Source organism: Triturus cristatus, chromosome 8 (genome assembly GCF_964204655.1).
Source record: "Triturus cristatus chromosome 8, aTriCri1.1, whole genome shotgun sequence".
NCBI classification, from domain to species: domain Eukaryota; kingdom Metazoa; phylum Chordata; class Amphibia; order Caudata; family Salamandridae; genus Triturus; species Triturus cristatus.
The window spans coordinates 1665208087-1665223390 of NC_140591.1; positions in this window are offsets into that span (position 1 = coordinate 1665208087).

Sequence of the window (15304 nt, forward strand, 5' to 3'; positions counted from 1 at the left end):
TGGGCACTATACATTGCACTGTCCATCTTCTTTTTGTACAACCTCTTTATAAGCCCTTTTTCACTTTAATTGAGAAACCACTAGCATTATCATTAAGCAGCCTATGTTGCTGCTCCTCCTTTTCATTCATTTGTTCTTCCCTATAATCTACACAGAATGATTTCAATTTTTTATTTGTATTACTTTTATTTGCTTGTATTTGTGTAGTGCTTGGGTAGCCTGGAGGTTCCTATAACCTGCTGAAAGGTGGGATACTGTAGCATTCATTACTTAATATTAAAATGCATTACATGCATTTTTGTACTTATGTGCCTTTATTCACATTCCTTTAGACATCTTGCTGAACGCAATGATGCAGCGTTTGGGCCGGCCATCCTACCATTGGTCCTTCGATGGACCTTTCTTCCTGACTGAGAGGTGATGGGAGTTAACATTACATCAATCAAATTTCAATTAACAGTGTAACCCATTTGGCTACACAATAAGGACCAGGAATCAGTAACTATTGTCAAGAAGGTTTATCATAATATAGCAATCAAGTTAAGGTACGCGACTCTCAGCACCATGCCATAAAGATACAGAATAACAATTTGGATACCCAACCTCCTACAGAAGTTTAGGCATATAAGTATTGAACAATCAAGAATTTCAGTCACAGCAATACAAAGGTTTAAGACTAGTATCTGATGCTCAGAGAAGAGTCTTAGGTTTTCTCGTCTAGACAAAGGTAAATCTAGAATCACCTAAGTTAGAGTACAAGCTAAGAGAATGGTTCAAGAACCTAAAGGATCTCAAAAATCAGGGAACTGCAGAAAAATAGGAAAAAGTCTAAGGAAGTACTGAAAGTAAGAAAAATAAATTATAGAAGTAAGGGGAGGTGTTAGCATTGCAGAAGCTTGGTCATGAGTCTTCTTAGGTCAGGGAAGTAAGTGTTAGCCTAGGCCATACTTAGAAAGAATTAAAGGGAATAAGCATAGAGGTATAAACCTCTCAAATGTCAATGGACATGCTCAAAAGGGTCTGAAAAGGCACTGAAGGCATATGATCTCTAGCAGTCTGACCACTAGGTTTTAACACACAAGTCTCTTTAGCAACACCCCTCTTACCGCATCATCGGCTACCATTGTCATTTTCCATTCTCACATTTTAGACTGCAACATTAGCAAAAGATACCGCACTGGACATGGGACTGACACCTTCCTTGTGCAACCAGGCCAGGTTACAGAAGAGATGCTGGATAGGCCTTTCAGTTAACACTCTGGCTCTCCATGTTCTTTAATCAAAGTCTTCTTCGCAGGCTTTCTCCATCTATCACTAGTACAGTAATGTGTCTAATCTTAAACTAACAATGTGAGTGAATTCCTGCAGGAAATGGAAAGTAGTAGTTTATGTAGCATTGAAATGTGTGCCTAAAATGTCAACTTAGTATGTTAAAGCAAGAGTGAACATTTAATATCCGTGTGCACATTTAAACACAAGTGAATGTAAATGGTCAGTACATTAGATTCAGATTACATGTGGCATACAGTAAAATCTTTTGATAATAATGTGTAAGTATAGCTAAGAACTAAATTTAAATGAAATATACGTGTAACATTAGTTGCACACGTCACATAAACTTTAGTAATTTCTAAAGTAATCACATTCTATATATGTGAGGATATTTTCTATTCAATCCTCTAAACAATAAATGTCATTCAGTGTATTATGGTACACATTATGTAAATCAATTTTGTTTTATTATGAGTACACGTTTATTAAGTAACAATGGTTTATTCATTAAGTCTTCAAAGGATACTATTTAATACTTTTAAGGCACACATTGTGAGTAAAGTCAAATCAAATTGAAAAAAGATGTTAATAAGTTTAGTCTGGATTTGGTCTACCCTTACACCACCAAGGATTATTACTCACAAACTAGGGAACAAAGAGGGTTTAGACCATATGATACAAGACCGACATACTCGAGAGGTGGCAGAAAGGTGGTCACCTTCTCGGATACCTCTGGATCAAGTAGTGAAGAGGAATCCTCCTCTAATGCCATACAAGCTAACAATCATGCCTCAGCTAGCAATTATAGTGATTTTTTAGAGCAGCGCCCAAGGAGAGGGTCGAGGAACAACTCGGGACAGGGGAGGGGTCAATACCAACGGAATCCCCCCCAGGAATATCTCAAAACCCGCAACCAACGCTATTGGCGTTAAATAATGAAGCTAACAACAAAATTCCTATAATTAATTTGTCGGATAGGGCCCTAACCAGTGAGGAAATAGAAGTTTTAAGTAGGGGTTTCACCTTTGCCCCTACGTCTAATGTCAACAAATTCACTCTAGAAAAAGATCTTAGTGCTTTTTTTAGGAAAATCAGGCTTACCAGGTGTTTTGAAGACAGGGAATATGTTACACCAGAAAATATTTCTGGCTTAAAGGGCAGATCCACATTCACACCACCGATCCACTCTGTGGATAAAAACGTGGAAATATTTGAACATACCATAGATGCAAAAATTAAAGGCATACTCAAAAATACCCATCCAGATAACAACAATATGGCTAAGACCTTGAGAACAGCCCTGAAAGGGCTCAAAGAGGATTTAAATTTAACAATCAAACCAGCTGATAAGGGTGGCGGAGTGGTGGTCTTCAATACTAGAGACTATGACCAAAAAATGTTAACCTTATTAGAGGTTAAGGAACATTACACTAAGGTTCCCCACTCTAAATTGGTGGATTTGAACAAACGTGTTAGGGACATGTTACAGGTAGCTGAATCAAATAATTTGATATGTGATGCCGAACTGAATTTCCTCACAAATGAAAATACCTTAACGCCTGCAATTTATGGACTCCCAAAGATTCATAAAAGTCAAACTAATCCCCCGATGCGACCAATTGTGAGTGGTATTGGCTCCCTTTTAGAACCCTTTAGCCAATACGCCGACTCATTCCTAAAGCCCTTAGTTATTAAACAAAAATCCTATGTTAGGGACTCAGCACACATCATCTCGATGCTTGAGGGCACCAGCTTCCATGTAGATAAACAATGGCTGGTGACCCTCGACATCGAAGCCCTATATACTAATATCCCCCAGGACGATACCATCAGGGTTATTAGTCAATTGCTGACACCAGAAGCCACTAGAGGTGCTAACAAGGACTTTATAATTGATTGCATCACTCTGGTCCTTAAAAATAATATGTTTCTTTTCAAGGAAGACCTCTACCTTCAGCGTAAAGGTACCAGCATGGGGGCTACCTGTGCACCGAGCCTGGCCTGCCTTTATGTAGGTAGCTTTGAGGACAGACATCTCTACAAGGAGGCGGCGCCATTCTATGAAAACATCTTGATGTGGCGCCGCTTCATAGATGACATTTTTTTTATCTGGGAGGGTGATGAGGCTACCCTCATAGAATTCCTTGAATGGCTCAACCTGGGCGACGCTAATCTTAAATTCACGGCCCAATATGATAATACTTCTGTCAACTTTTTGGACATCACAATAAAAAACAACAAAGGTACTCTTAGTGTTGAATTATTTACAAAACCGACGGATAAAAATACAGTGTTGCACTATAAGAGCTATCATCCCAAGGCTCAGAGAGACAACATACCGTTCGGTCAATTTCTCCGCCTACGGAGAAATTGTACATCACTTGATGATTTTTATAAACACTCTGAATCTCTGAAAAGCAAACTAAGTGACCGCGGATACCCAAAAAAGTTGATTAGACAATCCTTCAAGCGAGCTAGATTTTACAATCGAGATAGCATGTTTGAACTGAACCATCCAAAACAGAAACCTGACGGTCCGGACAAACGCCTGGTGTTTGTGACACAATTTTCCAACATCAGTAACAAACTTAAGAATGTTGTCAACTCAAATTGGCACATCCTAAATGAAGGTATGGAAATTGCGCTCCCTAAACCCCTCTTGGCATTCAAGCGCAATGATAACATCTGCAAAAATTTGGTTACCACATATAGGACAATTAAGCCTCAAGTACAGTCTTCACTCACGATGCAGAAAGTCATAGGGAGCTACCCTTGTGGCACATGTAGCGTCTGCGAACATTGCCAGACCACCAAATCAGTCACCTATAACGGCTTTACAATGTTGTCTGAAGACATGAGCAACTGCAGAAGTTGTAACGTGGTTTACCTCTTACTGTGCCCTTGTGGTCTAGCATATGTCGGTGAAACCGGAAGAGAACTTAGACTACGACTACTTGAACATCGATCAGCATTAAAGACTAACAAACAAAATGCTCCCCTTGTCGAACATTATGACACCTTGAAGCACAAACATACTGAATTTAAGTGGTTTGTAATTGAAAAAATCTCTGGTAGCCTCAGAGGAGGTAACCTGGAATTGAAAAGAAAAAACAGAGAACAGTGGTACATTTCCGTCCTCAATACCATCTATAAAGGTCTTAACACTAGGGAAGACTGGATGAAACTTAGTTCTTAGGATCTCCAACCTTCTGTTAATCACTATTTAATTAATTGGGATCCAATTTTCACTTGATATACTCACATGTTTTTACAGTATTTTTTCAGAGGATAAAGTTTTACACTTTTTTCCTGTGAAATTAAAATTAGGATCCCAGTGTTTTATCCATTTTTATATCTATATGTGTCCCTGTAATAATTTCTCTTCTCAATAATGGACTCAGATGTAATGAGTTTTGTAATATTCTATAACTCCAAAAAAATTCCTTTTTAAGATACACCTAGTTCCCTTACTAATTGTGATGTCTCCATTTCCCATGAGAACTAGAGGGAATATTGCATACTCCGCCTCTATAGATATATATTCATGTTGAGTCAACAAACTTGCTCATGTATAACGCAATGCTACAAATAATAATGGGTTCTATGATTAACTTATATGGGCCGCGGACAGAGCAGCTTGTAATTTGTGTTATCTATAGACTAATTGTATATCTATTCGGAGACAGTTTACGTATTTTCAATAATATAGGACATGTTAACCTAGATCTGTCATTTATAAATAAAACGATACCCAAGCAGTCTCCCACTCCAATATGGAGTTTGTTTTAACATTGGGCTAGTAACCTTCCTTAATTCCTAGTTTAGAGTCCTCTGTCGCTTTCTATGTCTATCTCCGAAATCACGTGTCCTTATAGCGGTAACAAAAAGGAATCACGTAGGAGCAGGCCTTGGGATAAGCGATTTTGAATCGTGCGACGTTTGTTGAAACGCGTACCGTGACTGACGCAGGTAAGAAACCACGAAGCCCTTGAATATTGGCGCGAACTTACGGGTGACCGCGTTGACTCCTTCTAGCTCATGGGGTAACATACCGGCTCAGCCAGTCAGGCCAATCTTGGTTAAACTCGGGTTTTAATTTTGGGGATTGGCGAGCAGCAGGTTTAGTAGCGAGACCATTAGAAGCCTTCCCTTCACGCATAGATGCCTCTTGCGATATCAGCACGACTCAAGCAAGCAGACAGACCAGCGGTGCCCCTTTGCACCTATTGAAAAGAGTAGACTAGTCGAAAATTGTCGTTCAGCTCGGGTCTTAACCGGCATAATGAAGCACTTAACAAATGCAGAGTTAGTTCACTGTTTCGGAGTGAGGGAACATTGACACTTATGAATTTCCGCATGACGGATAGGGTCTGAATTAGGATTAGCGCGTTTGTTTTCTTTCTAAATAAAATCTTGCCGCGCATCATTAACTTGAATTTCATCTTCATTTTACTTTTAGCCATACCCAGAACTCCGGGTGAATGAGATGAGCACTTTTTTGCCCTGATAGGACGGCTCGCATAAGTGGATGCTTTGGCAACCTAACAAATAACCCATTAGTGCATCACCATATAGGGTAAGTGTCTCAGTCAAATAACTTAGTACCAACTTATGCCTTTGGCGATTTGCACGAAATAAACGGATCACAGTGGATTTTTATTACTGTTTACCCCTAGAGTTCGTATCATCCCTGAAGAGCAACCTAATAGATTTGGGATCTCCTTTGTTTTTTACGAATATCTCGAAATGTCCAAATAATGAACATGACCTCATGTATGCAGTGAGGCCCCATCTTGCTGGATCAAGGTGAGACTATACGGCATAAAATACTCTCTGGCTATAAATAAAATTGCCAATACTGAGGGGAAGTAGTATCAATAATGGGCCCTACTCATCTCCCATATTAAATACTCTATGATATTTCTAAATCTGCATTTGTTTCAGATAAAGATATACGCCAGAGATAGGCATTGTCCTAGCAGCCAAATCGCCTGTCAGCAATGTTTATTGGGACAGAGATGCAGGTATTTTTTATCATTGTTCTACATAATTAAAATCATGGCAGTTGATAGAGGTTCCACCTAACAATATAAATGTAGTGGGGCCTGAAAATTAGAACAAATCGATACATTGGCTATCTCCTTAACAACAATGCTTGCCATTATATATTCTGCCAAAATGAACTTAGGTATGATTGATGAATGAGATTTGTTTCCCTTTTTTTTGCCTAAATGTAGTCCCTTCTGTGTAATGTTGGAAACTTTGAGGTTACTCTATTACAACTAGGATGTAGTTAGTCTCTCTATAGGGCATTGTTTACCATCTAGTGAAAAAAGTTAAAGAATATAAAAAAAATGTTTAATGTGTAATCAAAATATATATATGTATGTTATTTTTCTGTATCTGGTTCCTTTCTAATGTTTGTATTATGTTCCATGTTTAGGGACTCTTGTTAAAGGTATTCTGTGGAGGATTTTAATTTGTCAGTCCTGAAGAAGGTGGTTTTTATCACTATATACCACCGAAACGCATCGACGCATAGATTGTTTGGTGGAATTTGTTGCAGAACAGAACCCCGAGTAATTTGGGTGCATCGTCACCAGACTGTTTCTGTTTACTGGTACTACAAATCCACACATCCAAGACATAATCTAGATGTCTGTCATTGTTCCTCCCATTACACATCTATATGTATGTCCTATTGCTTTTTTAAAATTTGTATTGAAAGTTTTGCTTTATAATTACATGTGCCCTTTTACACAACGTACATATATAGTTTTTTTACCTTACTGTCACGGTTGAGGTTTAAATTTAAGTCAATGTGTTTGACTTTTTTATTTTGATGTATTTTGATCATGTAATATTTCTTTTTATTGTGTCAATAAATTTCAATCAATGCTTTTTACTAATGAAAGAGTTCCTCTATTGATAATTTTCCAACACTACACGTTAGACGGTCATAACCTTGTCTGAATGCTTGTGAGTGGGTGAATGGCAGTAGGTTTATTGATGTAACATAAGTTTCTATTTCTGTACAAAGAGAAAATTCTTTTTAACCTAACAGTAAAGTCGCTAATCCTACACTGAATGCACTCTAGTGATAAATGTCAAATGCAACCCTTCTTTTAATGTTGTTAGACCACACGAGAAAGACATGCTAAGCGCACATTTATGTAATGTAATTGTGGCGTGTAAAGCTTAGCCATTTTTGTGCTACACCAAACTAACACCAAACCCCCCTTTAATGCTGAATGAAGCCGTTACATCAATACTTTATCAGATGGACTGTTGTTTTCATTATCTTTCTTCTAGATTACTCCAGAAATGTCATGTCATCATAGTAATTGCTCTATCTATCCTGTAGTTCTACATCTTTTCCTTTCTCTTCACTCCCTTTTTTACTTGCACATGTTTGTATCCTTTATAGATTACAAATAAGAATAACCCAAAGAGAGGAATTACCACTAAGGGGTTCAAAATGCTTCCAAAGATTTTACTGCCTAAGTTTCTAAACCATCTGCCTATAGCAGAAACTGCATTCCCTATTGCTTCCCAAGCACCTGTTGCTTCTAATCCTTTCAAATCTTTCTTTTAGTCAGCAATGTTCTTTATGTACTTAGTTTTATCTGGAATGTAAGTGCAACATTGTTGAACTTTTAACATCCAACAGACTCCGCCCTCCTTCGTGCGAAGAACGTCTAATGCAAGTAAATTCTGCAAACCCATTGATCTTATAGCAACCATTTCAGTATCTATGAATAAAAATCCTCCAGCTTTACTTGTGGATAACTTATTAATTACCATAGAAAGCTATCTAATCTTGTGTAAGTTGAGTTGAGTAGAACAGGCATCAAATATACATTTAATGATGAGCAAATATGTGATGGTTAAAAACAGGGCATTACACTTGGCTTTTATTAACCTGGCAACCGTCTTTGACCTAGTTAATTGAGAACAATTATGGGGAATATTGTAGATCATGGGCATGGATTTATGGCTCATTTATATAATAAGGTGACTCCATCTAGACTTGGAGGTATGCATCAATTATGGCACCCAAGGCAAAACAGCAACTTATATAGATTACCCCTGGGGGATCAGACAGGGCTGTATCGTGACCCCCTTTCTCTTTCTATTATATATAAATGGAATTTCTCAACATCTGATTGATTTAGCAAGAGATGTGCAAAAATGGGCTCTCATATCATTCCAATTACTTTGTATGCAGACAATGTGGTTTTGAAGGCCTCTACGGACAATTGCCTTCAGAGTTTATTGGATGGTTTTGAAGAGTCCATGGAGGGTTTAGAGTTATAAATGAATTCCTGAAAATCATATTTAATATGTGCAGCTCTGTTGGGACAAAACCAAAGCAGTTTATTATGAGTGGCCATTATCTTGATAAGGTCAAGGATTTTAATTATTTGGAATTGATTTTTAGATCTTCTGGACTCTGGAAATCACTCTTGTCAACAAAAGCTCGACAGATAAGCAAGAACATAGGAGCAATTTTACGTTTCACTCAAAAATTAAAACAGAAAGCAGTCAAGGACATGTGAGATCACATTATATAAATCCAAATGTATCTCGAGTGATATGTATGGTGTAGGAGTGTGGAGTTTCTGCAAAATTGGTGAGCTAAAACATTTTGAGAATGACTTTACCCGTAGGTTGATAGCTGTGCCAAAAGATTCAGTAAACCTCATTTGCCATGAAGAAATAGGCCTGCAGTTTCTAGAGCACATAATTGGAGTGGTCCCACTTCTCTCGTGGATTAAATGTTGGTTGACACCTGAGTCAGGCTTGGTCATATATTCTTGACTGTTTAGAATTAGACAATTCTGGAAAGCTACCATGGCTTGTTTATATTAAATCTATGTTTTACTTACTAGGCCCTGAAGAAATGTTTTTTGATCCTCAAAAACCTAACGTTAATGCAAAGATGATAGTTAAACAACATTTATGAGAGTCCAGGATGGCCGGGAGATTAGCATGCACAACAGAAATGCAAACCATAGTAGCTTATTTACAAGTGGCAACTGTAAACATGATTGAACCTTATTTATTATGGTTTGCGGATCTGATCGGTCGCACCCTGTTTGCTTATTTTAATTTGAGCCTAATTCATTTTGAAGTTGCTTTTCCTGAGCAATGTATTTGGTCTCGAGACTTACCTACTTGTCGATGCAACAACTAATGTTCTCAAAGTACTGTTCATTTTATGATGTTTTGTTCATTATATTCCTACCTGAGGCTAGTTCATCTCATACCCTTTTATGTACGATAAATATTAGACCACATCGACCAGCCTTGGCGTTCCTTCTAAAATTGTCCTAGAACAAGGTTTGTTATGATGTTTTAAACTTTTTAAAGGAAGTTGTAGCCATAAGGAAACAATATGAATTATTACCTTGTTTATACATTGATAAAAATTGCCATTTTATGTCTTCAAATGTCTCCTACACTTTCGCTAGCACTAGCACCTCTCTTTGTTCTAATGTTTCCCCCATTGGATCATCAAAATGTCCCACATGATAAATCTTTGGAAAAACTATCCCCAAATAACATGTTCAATACCATCTCTTGTCAGGCAAACTTGAAAAAGAAGTCACAAAATGTGATAATTGGATTAGAAATGCTACAGTGGAGCTTACACCGGTATCCAGAGCAGAGTAAATAGAAGGATGTCTTCCAGCCGATGGTTCTCAGTCACCCTTAATACAGAAAAACAAAGCTGCAAGGTGCTACAAAGAAAATGGAGAAAATAATAAGTTTTTGGATAAAGAGACTTATAAACTAGCACAAAAAAGATACTATGCCTCAATAACTAAAGCTAAACAAGACTACTATTAGGAGAGAATTGAAAAGGCAGGGAATAGATCGAGATATATTTTCTCAATAGTTATTAGCTGTATGGCTCTATCTACATATGTTTTCTCCCATTCGGTCTCGGCCGAATGGTGTGAAAGGCTTGCCAGTTTTTTTAATACTAAGGGCCATATTTACAAGCCCCTATCACCACAACAATGTCACTTTCATTGATATTGTGATGGCGATAGGGGCTTCTCCTTATTTACAAGGCAGCGTTAAGCCACTTAACGTGGGTTAACGCTGCCTTGTAAACAAGGCACCCTTTCACACGGTACTCAGGTGAAAGGGGAGGGCAATGTGTGTTGCGGTGGGCGTCCCACCGCAACACCCATTGATTTTGAGGCTGCCCCCTATTTACAAGGGTGGCATAAATATGGGGCAGCGCCAAAATTAGGAACAGGGCATACCTGGTCTTACCATGATGCCACGAGGAGAAATGCTTTATTTTTCCTCGCTTTTGCTGTTTCCATGTGTGCTGCCTTATGCAGCATACATAGAAACAGAAAATTGATATTGATTGTGTATGTGCAGGAAGGGGATCCGTCCTGCACATAAACATTAAAAAAAATTATGTTTTGCAACTTCTATGTGTGCTGCATTAAGCAGCACACATAGAAGTTTCAAAACGCTATGAATGATTGTTTATGTACAGGAAGGGAGACCTTCCTGCACATCAATCCCAGTATGGTGCAAGGGTGCCTGCGTTGGCGCTAGGCAGCTGAACTCAGCACCAGCGCTATGGGTAACGCAGGGGTGCACTGCATTCTTTGAATACAGTGCATCCCTGCTTTTTTAGGATGGAGAAGCGTGGCATTAGCAATGTTTGCTTAGCGCCATGCTTCACTTCTCCATTCTGTTGTAAATATGCCCCTAAGAGTGAAGCCTTCAAGCCAGTTTGTCATTAGGTCAAATACCTATTGTAGATTCCTTGATAATACAGCAAACTAGTATGGACTCCGCTTCTTAGGTAAAGCTGAGCTCCTTTGAGACTATTTCACTGGATTGCTCCCTGTGGCGTCTGACGACCATTAAATCTGGCTCTCCTACAGATCCGTGGCCCCCTAAATGATTGGCATTAGGGGCAGAAATCATGAATTAGGTGTCTTGGATTTTAAATACATTAATAAGGACAGCTACAGTCCTTAGTGCATGGAACCAGTCAATGATTCATGCTCTTGTTAAAAAGCTGGCAGCAAATCCGGCCACTCTGGCTAATTATAGGTCTATTTCCCTGTTACCTGCCCTATCTAAATGTTTAGAGAGTACACAGCTGTCGAGCTTTTTGGAAGCAAATAAATTGCTTCATTCTAGTCAGTCAGGTATAAGAGCCCGATATAATACAGAAATAGCACTGGTGGGACATCAGAATATATTAGAGGAACTCTGGTTTGTAGGGGAGTAGCCATCGTGATCAATCTTGACCTATCTACAACATTCAATACAGTCCCCCTTCGATGCTGTTGGATCGTCGTCAGGCCATTGGAGTGACAGGGTTGGCTCTGTAGTGGATAAAGTCATTCTTAGCAAATAGGAGCCAACAAGTTTGGATTCTCTCATGCTTTGCCAGTCCATGAAAGCTATTTACGTCAGTCCCTCCGGGTTCTACCCTAAGCCATATGCTTTTTACTTTATACCTTACCCCTCTGGCTCAACCAGCAGATGAAATGGGAGAGAAAGTGATCCCCTACATGGATGACACACACCTGCTTTTCTCCTGGGAAAAGGGAGTTGAGCTGAAGGATACACAGATTAAAACTTACCTAACTACAGTTTTTCATTGGTTGGCAACAGCTGAACTCAAATGCAATAAGGAGAAAACAGAAATTCTCTTCTTTGGGAAGATTCCACCAGATTTCTGTCAAACCTTTTGGCCAGACGACACTCCTCCCCAGGACCCCAGAAAGATTCAGTAAAAAATCTAAGTATTAAATTTGACAACAGGCTATCTTTTAGGCCTCAAGTAAAAATGTTGGTCGACACATGTTTTGGGATTATGAGGTCCCTAAAGAAATTTCTGCCCCTTCTATCCTTCTCAGCATAGAAAAAGGTCATCCAGGCACTGATTACAGTAATGCATTATATTTTGGCTTACCTGAGAACCCAATAAACAAACTCCAAGTGATCCAGAATGCGACGGCCCGGCTCTTGTTATATGTACCAAGGCTAAAACGTATTAGGCCACATCTGTGTGCACTCCATTGGCTGCCAGTTAGGCAAGAGTCACATATACGGCTCTTGCATTGATACATGATGCTCTATATCAAACAGGGCCCTCCTACTTCAGAATCAGATTCAGCTTTCATAATCCTCAGGGTTCAGAGAGAAAGAGCAGGAGCAAGATCTTTAGAGTACCTAGGTTTAATAGAATGGAATCAGTTTCCACTGGAGCTGCAGACCATGAGCGAAACAGTGCTGTTTTAAAACCAGTTTTTTTGTGCAGGCCTACGTCTGTTCATCTCCGACCTTGCAGCTTCTGAACCAGGACACTCCTTTGAGTAGCTGTGCCCAATATAAATTACATATCATATCATACCATACTGCTGCTCTTCTGCAAACTGGATTCAAGCAAGCCTGGCTGATGAAGTGTGTTACCCAGAAACCGGTCCCAGGATGCTTGTTTCTGGTTCAGGAAAGACCTGGCTCGGCAGTTCGGGCTGGAATGTTCCCATGAGGCACAGGGTCAAGACTGATTTGCATATAGCTGTGTCTGAACTGGGGTGGCAAAGTGAGCTAAAGAATGATGATGGATTCAACCCAGATCTGTGACTGGGGGTGCGTGTCTTAAAAGTTGCAGTGCTCCGTCCATCATCTCCTTGTATTTGCTTTGTTTGCCCAAAGTTTGCAGGGTATGCCCAGACGTGGGTCCCTTGCTCACTTTGACACTGGATTCAAGCTAGCCTGGCTGATGAAGGGTGTTACCCAGAAACCGGTCCCAGGATGCTTATTTCCAGTTCAGGGAAGACCTGACTTGGCAGTTCAGTCTGGACCGTTCCCATGAGGCACAGAGTCAAGATTGATTTGCATATAGCTGGGTCTGAACTGAGGTGGCGTAGTGAGCTAAAGAATGATGATGGATTCAACCCAGTTATGTGACTGGGATTGAGTGTCTGAAGGGTGTCAGTGCTCTTTCCATCATCTCCTTGTGTTTGCCCAGTCCTTCAGCCATCAGTCTAATCCTTGAGTTAAACCATGTCTGCCTTAACAAGCGCAACATGGCATCTCACCCTATGTGTGGAGGTCCATGATAAAGTCTCACCATTTGTGGTAACAATCGATCTGGCAACATAGGGCTTTTACTTCCTGAAACCCAAATGTCATCCTCAGCTCTTTTGAAACAACCAGCTCTAATCCAGCTTTGCTGTTCGGTTTTTGACACTTCTTTCTGTAACCTCTTAACTTTCTCCCAGGAATCAACTGCAGTCAGCAACAGATTACAATTTGGGGCATTCGATTTTTCATTGTGGTACTGCTCATTCAAGGTGTAAACATTCAGATCACAGGATCTCACGGTCTCATCAGCATACCTGTTGCCAACAGTCATGTAATCTGTGCCATTTCGGTGTGCTGCACACTTCACAACTGAAATCTGGGCAGGTAATTATAAAGCTTTCAAAAGATTATAAACACTTTCACTATTGCGAAGAGGTCATTAATCTGCTTTTTGACCATAACAGTTTAAAGTCATGAATGACACCAAAGCTATACTCAGTGAAAATGGTCGCTCTCAGCTGGTCTGAAACACAGCATGCACTTGTAAGAGCAATCAATTCAGATACTTGTGCTGAAAATACTCCTTGAAGCCTGGAGGCTTTGATCACACCTGAGACAGTACAGACCGCGTAGGCAGCTCAGATTTCCATCATGGCCTCATAAGCAGGTGCCTTCAACAAACATCACATAATTGGTTTCAGGTAGATGCACATCTAGTAGGTCAGGTCTCAGTGCATAGTTCAGTAACATCAAGACAGTCATTCTTTACTTCACTATCAATTATATCATTTCCAGGTATGGACAAAAGAGTTGTAGAATTGAGTAGAGTACCATTTTCCACCCTGGCGCAAGTTAACAGGACTTCTCCAGAGTGGGGGGACAAAAATTGTTAAACGATGATCCATGCTAATGTTCTTGCACTGCTTAATATTGACACCACTTGAGACAATGGATTTACGTGCAACTGAGTTAGTACTGAGAGAGTGCAGCCCTCCCTCCCACTGCAAAACAAAGCAAAACATTTTTTATAATCAGTGCCGGGTTCACAGCAGAAATATTATCTCAGCTCTGAAAAGGCATGCATGCAGCTATCATCCCATGGTACTAGATCTCACATGTTCTTAATTGTCAGCCTCTGTAATGACTTGGATATTAGGGAAAAGTTGGGAATCCACTGTTGACAGTAGCCCACTATTCCAAATAACATCCTGACTTCTTTCTGAGTTGTTGGCGGTTTCATTTTCAGAATCACTGAGATTCTCTCTTGTGTCGCCTTCCTCAATGTGATGTCCTGGGTACAGGACTTCTTTCTTACAGTACTGTGATGTGGTCAGGGACACTTTATGTCCATTCTCAGTTAAGCTGTCCAACAGAGCAATTATGCGTCGTATGTATTTGACGCCATCAATTGATTGCCAATATATTGAACTAGGACTGAGTGATTAGGCATTACCATGGATTCCAGATTCTTCTTGAGTATCTGATTGAAAATTGATAGACTCTCCTTATACACTTGTGGGACTCAGCACCATGCCAAAACACGGCTGCTGAAATGGAAAAGTAAAAGAAATTGGCTATCCTCATGCAATGGAATAGAAAAGAAGGCTTGCCACAAACTGATGACAGAGAACCACTCGACCTCACATGGAATCTGAAATAAAATCACAGCTGGATTTGGTACCACAGGACAAGAAGGAACAATGATGGAGTTAACCTTTGTCAAATCCTGCACTATTCGGAACCTGCCATTGGGTTTCTGCAAAGTTGCAACCCATAAGGGATGAGTTACATGGACTCCCCATAATCTCCTTCAGAATGCCTTGTTGAATCATTGAGTCAATCACAGGAGTAATCCCAGCAATAGTTTCAGGAGTCAAATTGTATGGTGAGATTCTCGGGTACTTGGCATTAGGCTGCACTGTTATGCGGACTGGCTCAACACCCTTTATGA